The sequence below is a fragment of the Tetrao urogallus genome (genome assembly GCF_951394365.1).
Source record: "Tetrao urogallus genome assembly, chromosome: 7".
In the NCBI taxonomy this organism is placed as follows: domain Eukaryota; kingdom Metazoa; phylum Chordata; class Aves; order Galliformes; family Phasianidae; genus Tetrao; species Tetrao urogallus.
This window is the reverse complement of record NC_136820.1, coordinates 27,549,735-27,556,973: the sequence shown is the minus strand read 5'-3', so window position 1 is coordinate 27,556,973 and position 7,239 is coordinate 27,549,735.

Here is a 7,239-nt window from a genome sequence, read left to right as displayed (position 1 = left end):
AAAAGGGTCTATTTAGGAGGAAAAGGCAGATACCATTTATGCAAGCTGTTAGTCAGAGTATATGTATACCATGAAATGTATAACATAGCTTTATGTAGAAGTGTTTGTAGCAGGAAGTGGATGTGGACAGGGGAGAGAGCCAAAAACAGAAACAGAGATGGGCATGTCTTCACCAGGGGTGCTGACCTCCTGCAGGTAATTATGTAGTAGAAAGCCACCTGCCATGAAGAAAGTGAAATAGTTCAGCGCTGTTTCTCAAACAGTCCACACTTTATTTACTCAGGAAAGTCAAAATCCAGTTCGGTCAGCATGAAACTTCTTGTCCAGGGGTTGCTTTTTTCCATCCTACATCTCTGGGGAAGACCTGAAACCCAGGAAGGAGTCACAGTTGCTGTGACACTACAGTGTATGCAACAGAGGTCTTATTTTAGGTGGAGGGTAGTGACTGTCATTATTTCCCTCTCAGTGGTATTTCTGCTCTTGATTTCCCCACACAACCAGCTCTGCTGCTCTGGGGAACTTCCTGGTGCACAGCTGAATGAAATAGCCAAGTATTGCCCCAGAGGTGTGCAAAGAGGGCAGGTCTCCCCAGCTTGGTGGCTCAGGCATGAAATACAAAGTGAATTAAGGATAAAGTGACAGGATGGGATGAAAGTTATTTAGCTAAGTGCTTTAATGGGGGACTTTTTTTTAATACAGGTTTCATTCTGCTACCAGTAAATGGCAGAGATGACAGCAGGAAGCACTTAACCATTCAAGAGTACCGCATCTCCAAATCAACTCCAAGCTACAGAGACCACCACAGCTATTCCACAATGACAGAATCAGCAACAGAAAGGGTATCACAACTTTGGGGTCAGAATCTAACTCTAAAAGTGTCAAGAAGTGCTTTTGGTGGAGGCATTACTTGCTACTTGGATTGCTAATAAAAGGTCTGGTAAAGATCATTCCCAGAAGCAAACATGGCTACCTGTGTGTAGGATATCATCAGGCTTGTCTAATTAGCTCAACAATTTTGTTGTTGGCCTATGTATGGAAAAACTTCATTTCCCTGCTAGAAAACTTCCTTCAGCACTGCTGCTCACAGACCTTCATTCTGACTGAAGCTGGCACGGCTCACAGTCCCGGCTGAGGTCACAGATGGCTCACTCTTCTGGTTAAAACGACCTTGTCTGAGCAAAGTCTCCAGAGTTTTCTCTGAAGGCCATACTTAATATTGAGAGCGTTAAACAAATTGTTTTGTGTGCGCTGTGGAAGAAAAGGCATTTGAGTCTGAATGCAAAGGCCAGCTCTGGATAAAACCAGGGTCTCTGCTCCTACAGAGTAACATTTGTGATAATCAGAGCTGAAAGGAAAGATTTAACCTCCAGGGTTGATGGAGACCAAAAAGATGAAAGGATTTTTTAGATGTGAAAAGACGGATCAAGAATTTTACTAAATCCTGGGTCGAAGGGAAGGCTGAAAATTGCCTTTGCTCTGAATCTGGGACATTTCAGCCTGAAGCAGGTGTGCCTTACGTCTCAAACATGTCATGTGTTTCCATTTCATTTCCTCTGTTTTCAATTCCCATTCTCTCAGACTTTATTTACTTGTTTCTTCCAACAATATGATCGCAAAAACAGCCCAAATGCAAAGCTTGCCTCTAAATGCCTGATTTAAATAATGCATCCATTAATTTTTGCACCAATAGTGGTACAACATAAAACAGTACATTATTTTTTAGAATCTAATTCTGCAAATATTAGACCATTTGACTAAAATATTCCTGATGTATAAATAAAGTTACGCTTGTGCATTAGTGTTTTCAGGCTCAAAGCTTCAATGCACTATTTTAAAATACAAATATTTTTCAAGGTGCAAAATGTAAATGCAACCATATTTAAGTCTTCGCTGAAGTGAAGCGTGAAAAAAAAATAGTGGCGAGGGCTTTTCTTCCTGCTGCTGGAAGATGGCTTTTATCAATTTAAAATGAATATCCTCAATTTGTATGTTGAATATCGTGTGTACAGTAGGTTGCTTCTCTGCAATTGAGTTGGCTGATTAAAATAGTTACACTAGGTTGGCACAGTAGTGTAGCTACATCATGGAAGTGCAGGATCAGCAGAAATCTGCCTGCTGGAGTATGGTGTTTGGTGGTTGGGAATTCCAGTTAATGCAGATGGCAGCCTTTTGACATCAGTTATGTTTTGTTTGAAAGTAAGACTCTTTTCCATGTTGCCCTTTAAGCTAAAAATCCTTTTCAGTGAACTGAAATATTTCATTTTAGCTTTGTCAAATTCTACGGAATGGGGTTTTCTATGGCCTAAACCCAAGAGAAATCATTTGGAAGCATAGTAAATAGTGCTTTGCTTTCTGTGTAAAATAGGAAGATTTTAATACTGCCAAATTTTTGTGATCTAGACAGGGCACTGCACAAGGGAGAGGTTGACCCTCTGGGGGGCAAAGAGGTTTTGCAGAGAGCTCTTGATAAATCAGAGTGCTGGGCAATCACCAGCTGCATGAGGTTTAACAAGAAGTGCCAGATTCTGCACCTGAGATGGGCTAGCCGTGCATGTAGGTACAGACTGGGAGACAAAAAGCCGGAGAGCAGCCCTGGAGAAATGAATGAGAGGGTTCTGGCCGACAGCAAGTTGAACACGAGCCAGCAGTGTGCCCAGCAGCCAGAGGGGCAACTGTACCCTGGGGTGCAGCTCTGCCACCAGGAGAGGGGAGGGGTTGTGCCACTCCAGCACTGCGTGCAGTTTGCCTGCTACAGTGTGGGAAGGGCATAGAGCTATTAGAGGGTGTCCAAAGGAGGGCTATAAAGACACTGAAGGGACTGGAGGGCAAACGTATTAGGAGCAGCTGAGGTCCTGCGGTTTGCTGAGCCCTGAGCAGAGGAGCTGAGGGGAGCCCTCATGGCGCCTGCAGCTCCTCACAGGGAGCGGAGGGGCAGCGCTGAGCTCTGCTCTGTGTGACAGCGACAGGCAACGGCATGGAGCTGCGTTCAGGGGAGGGCAGCTGGGGGTCAGGGAAAGGGTCTGCACCAGAGGGCGGTGGGCAGGGAACGGGCTGCACAGGGTCACAACTCCAAGCTGTCAGTTCAAGGAGCGTTTGGATAGCGCTCTCAGACACAGGGCCTGAATTCTGGGTGCTCCTGTGAGGAGCCAGGAATTGGACTCAGTGATCGTTGTGTGTCCCTTCCAGCCCAGGATATTAAGTGATTCTGTGGAAGCTGCACAAAGCTGCTTCCCACAGCACGACCCTCCGCAGTGTCCAGCGCGGCTCATCAGCCACTGCTGAAGGCACTGTGACAGACTGCTGTCCTCCCAGTGGGGCTCCAGCTCTCCTGGGGACAGCGTGCTCCTCCACTGGGCCCAAGCCACGCTCCCTGCCACATGCTGGCTATGGATCTCTGTGGGTGAGGGGGAGAAATGCCAGCATTCCATTGTGGGGGGCATCAAATGCTTTTAGCAAGCGATGACCACCCTTAATGATTTCCAAGAGAGGAAATGAACCTCCAATCAATTATGACACTTGATTAAGTTACTTAAATTGCTGAATCTCCAGCAAAATCAGCAGTGCCAACTCCCTGACACTGTGTGTGTGATTCGATGGCCCTTATAGTAATGCAGCTCTGCACACCTCCTGTTTTATGTACGTTCCCTCTGCTGTTGCTGAACTTCCATCTCATTACTGGGAGTGCAGGTTTCCACCTCGTCACTTCACAGCCTCGTTTGAGCAGCGCGCTGGCAATCACCCGGTGGTTTTTAGGAAGATTTTTTTTCCTTGAAATGCTAATGCAGTCCCTTTGAAAACAAACACATGGCTGTGATTGTAATATTGCTTGTGCTCATTTTTATTTCAAATGAAACAGAAAAGCAGCTTCAAAGCCCTCAAAGCAATGGGTGACTGTTGAAGAAAGCCACTGATAACATGGAAGGGCACTTTAATAGCAAGGCCTGATAGGAAATTATAGTGATCATTAATAGTATGTAAATCACTCATTTTTTAGTTATAAGAGAGTGTTTGGTAGCAGTTAAGTGGAATATTGAAAATAGTGCGCTATCCTGTCACAGCTCCAGTCCTGCCAGGCAGGCAGCAAGCTCTCCTCTTCCCAGCATCCATCTTTGCCCCCTCCAAAGAGGCAGTAAGAGAGAGGCCCACAGTTGTTCTCTGCTATACATTCCACACATCGAGAGTCTGTGGATGACTGCATCCCCTGACAGAGGTGTGCAGACAGATGGCAAACCAGGGAATGCAGGGTGCAAGGGGGATGTAACCAAGATGTAATCAAATACAGCTCCATTTGGGCCAAATCCCAGAGAGGGTAGGGGCTGTATCAAGGTTGAAGCTCTCCTGTGATCTGTACACCTGTCAAAAAACAGGTCTACAAATCTGAGCAGGGCTCTTTTGCTAGGATGAAACAAAAAATGAGATATCTTTCATGGGAAAACACAAATTTCAGATAGACATCATAAAATCATGGAATGAATCACAGAATGGCTTGGCTTAGATGGGAACTTAAAGATAATCCAATTTGAATCCCCCTGCCATGGGCAGGGTTGCCACACACCAGATCAGGCTGTCCAGGACCCATCCAACCTGACCCTGAATACCTCCAGGGATTGGACATCCACAGCTTCTCAGGACAATATGTGTTAGGTGATTGAAAACAATGAAAACTACACTGACAGAAATTCAATAATCTTTACCAGATAAAAAATAAACAACAAAGTCTGAAATAATGAATTCCTTAAAATAGCAGAGATATTCCATAATAAAAGCAGCATAGGGTTCCCCCAAAACAGGAATTTGCATTTATTCCCGTTCCCTTGGTAAGACAGACCCAGGAGCTGCTGAAAGTGATGAAGTGAGAGACCCAGCCACTCGTACCCATCACATGTGTGTCCCCCACTGGTGGGTGGCAGGTGGTGACATGGAAGGGACCTCCATCCACCCAGCTATTCCCTGCCCCTAAGTGAAGAGCCAGCCAGGAACATCCTCACAGCTTCCCACTCTCTTCCACTGCATAACTTGAAATGTTGTGCTCAAAGTGTGCATTCCTACAGAGATTTTTGGCTTCAATAACTAAATATTTTCTGAAATACAAGCATTTCTGTCCAGAGACATTCCAGCAGAGTCTATGGAGTGTGTAGGGCTCGGGATATGCAACAGCTTACTATCACTTTATACAGTTGATATTTTTCTCTTTCCGTATAGAGGAAGCACAGCACAGTGCCTGGAGCAAAGATGGTGTTCAAACACATGCAGAACCCTGGCATGGGGAGCCAGTGCAAGCCTTCATCTTGATGACCCACCCTGCTGAGGATCAACATATCCCTTACTTCTGAGGGAACATGTCTGCATTCTGCATTTCTCACCTCTTTTGCATTTCTGCATCTCCCTTGCTAAATCTACAAAAAAAAAAAATTAATTACGTGTTTCTTTCCTCGTATGTTTTTCCAAACACACAAATGTGATGTTTAACTTAGCCCATCCCCTTCCTAACTAACCATGTATTATGTATTTGTTTTCAAGATTTTCCAGCAGTAGGCTGAAGAGGCTCCACTCTCCTTTCATGAATGTCGGGCAGTTTTTCCAATCACTTGAAGTCTCAGTAAGAGCAATCAGAGATGGCGATTAACAGCGCTCACTACAGAGCTGATGCTGAAGTGCCACAGACCATCAGGGCTTGTCGCTCATCGGAGCTAGAAAAGTCACCAGCCTGCACCACAGAGGCATCCTCCATGGATGTCCATCCCTCCTTCCCTCTCTCTTCCTGCTTCCTGTTAGGTTCATGCTCTGCAATAAGCTTTAAAGTGCAGAAATTACTCTTGGACCAAAAAACAGCCCAGAAAAGGAGATTACCCCATTGCATGGTTAAGCAGTGGGTGGTTTTTTAATCATCAAGGACTAAAATTTTGCAAAAGCTGCATAGTGCATTAGTTGCAGAAGCATCCACTAAGGACCTCTGCAGTTCAAGGTGGGAAGACCTGCAGACACAAACATCTGGAAACCGATGAGAATTTTCCAAAGGAGTATCAAAATGTTTGTGTTCAGCCCCTACACATTCCCCATGTGTGGTAGTGGTGCAGCAGAAACTCACATTGCATAGCCCTGAAGGCCAGCAAAAATTTCTGTAGTGCTGAGCAAAAGGAGAACAGGAAAGCAGTGGTGGGAAAGGACTGAAATGCTCACACGTTTATCATACAGCCATGCTCCCATACTGCCATTCCTGCCTTGCACCTACACCTTCTTGCTCAGCCATCACAAAGCATCAAGAAGAAGCTTAATTGTGTTTACCAGGTCCGTGGGCACAGCCCAGTACTCGGGGGGAAATCTTTCAACAGTTCAATTCAGAATTGAAAAGTATAAAAAAGTATAAAAAGTATACAGCCTGAATTTGTCTCACTTGAGTTCCAATGCCCCATTTTCACTATGTCTTTACCGTGTGGTCAAAAGCCATCTCCATGTGACAATTTTCTTCTCCATAGAGGAACTTCAGAAGTGCAGTCAGAGCACCCCACAGCTGCCTCCTAGATGAGCCAGAGGGACTATGTTCCCTCTGCCTTCCAGATGTGCTGTCCATCAAGATAGGAAGAGAGCTTACTCCACATCAGCCTTTTCAATCCAGAGGCATCTTGGGACCCTGTGCATTTTATCTCCTGAATCTGAACCAGGGCATCCCTTGCTTCTTCCTAACCTCTTCTCTCAGGTGCCTCTCCCTTTTCCTCTGACTCTTCCTTGGTGCTGTTTTACCAGCAACCACCACAGCCCATTCCATCCTCCCCTGCAGGATCTTTGTGTGCTGTTTCCATCTCAGCCTCACTCAGCCTCAGGGCAGGGGGACACCTGTAATGTCATGTTTGTAAAAGTACCGTGCGTACCTGGTGTGACAGAAAGCTGCTGCTGAAGTGTCTATTTTCTCAACAAACAATGTAACTTGCAAGCCCCAAATATCTGTATAACATCAAAGTTGTTTTTAAAAAGAACAGCCATTTCTAAATATGTCATTGCAACCACAGAAAGGAGCCTATTAATAACTGCAAAATATATATTCTATTTAAGATGAGTCACACACTTTCTGCAGCTTCGTCGAGTTGCAATCAAACCTCTTCCAATTGGCTTTATTATTACTCCTTTAACCGTTGTGATACCTCCAGGGTTCAGCAGAAGACCCTCCATGCACTACAGGCAGCACCTGGCCAGGTAACAGACAGCCCCTGGTAAGGCAGCCTTCAGCTCAGCACTACCTAG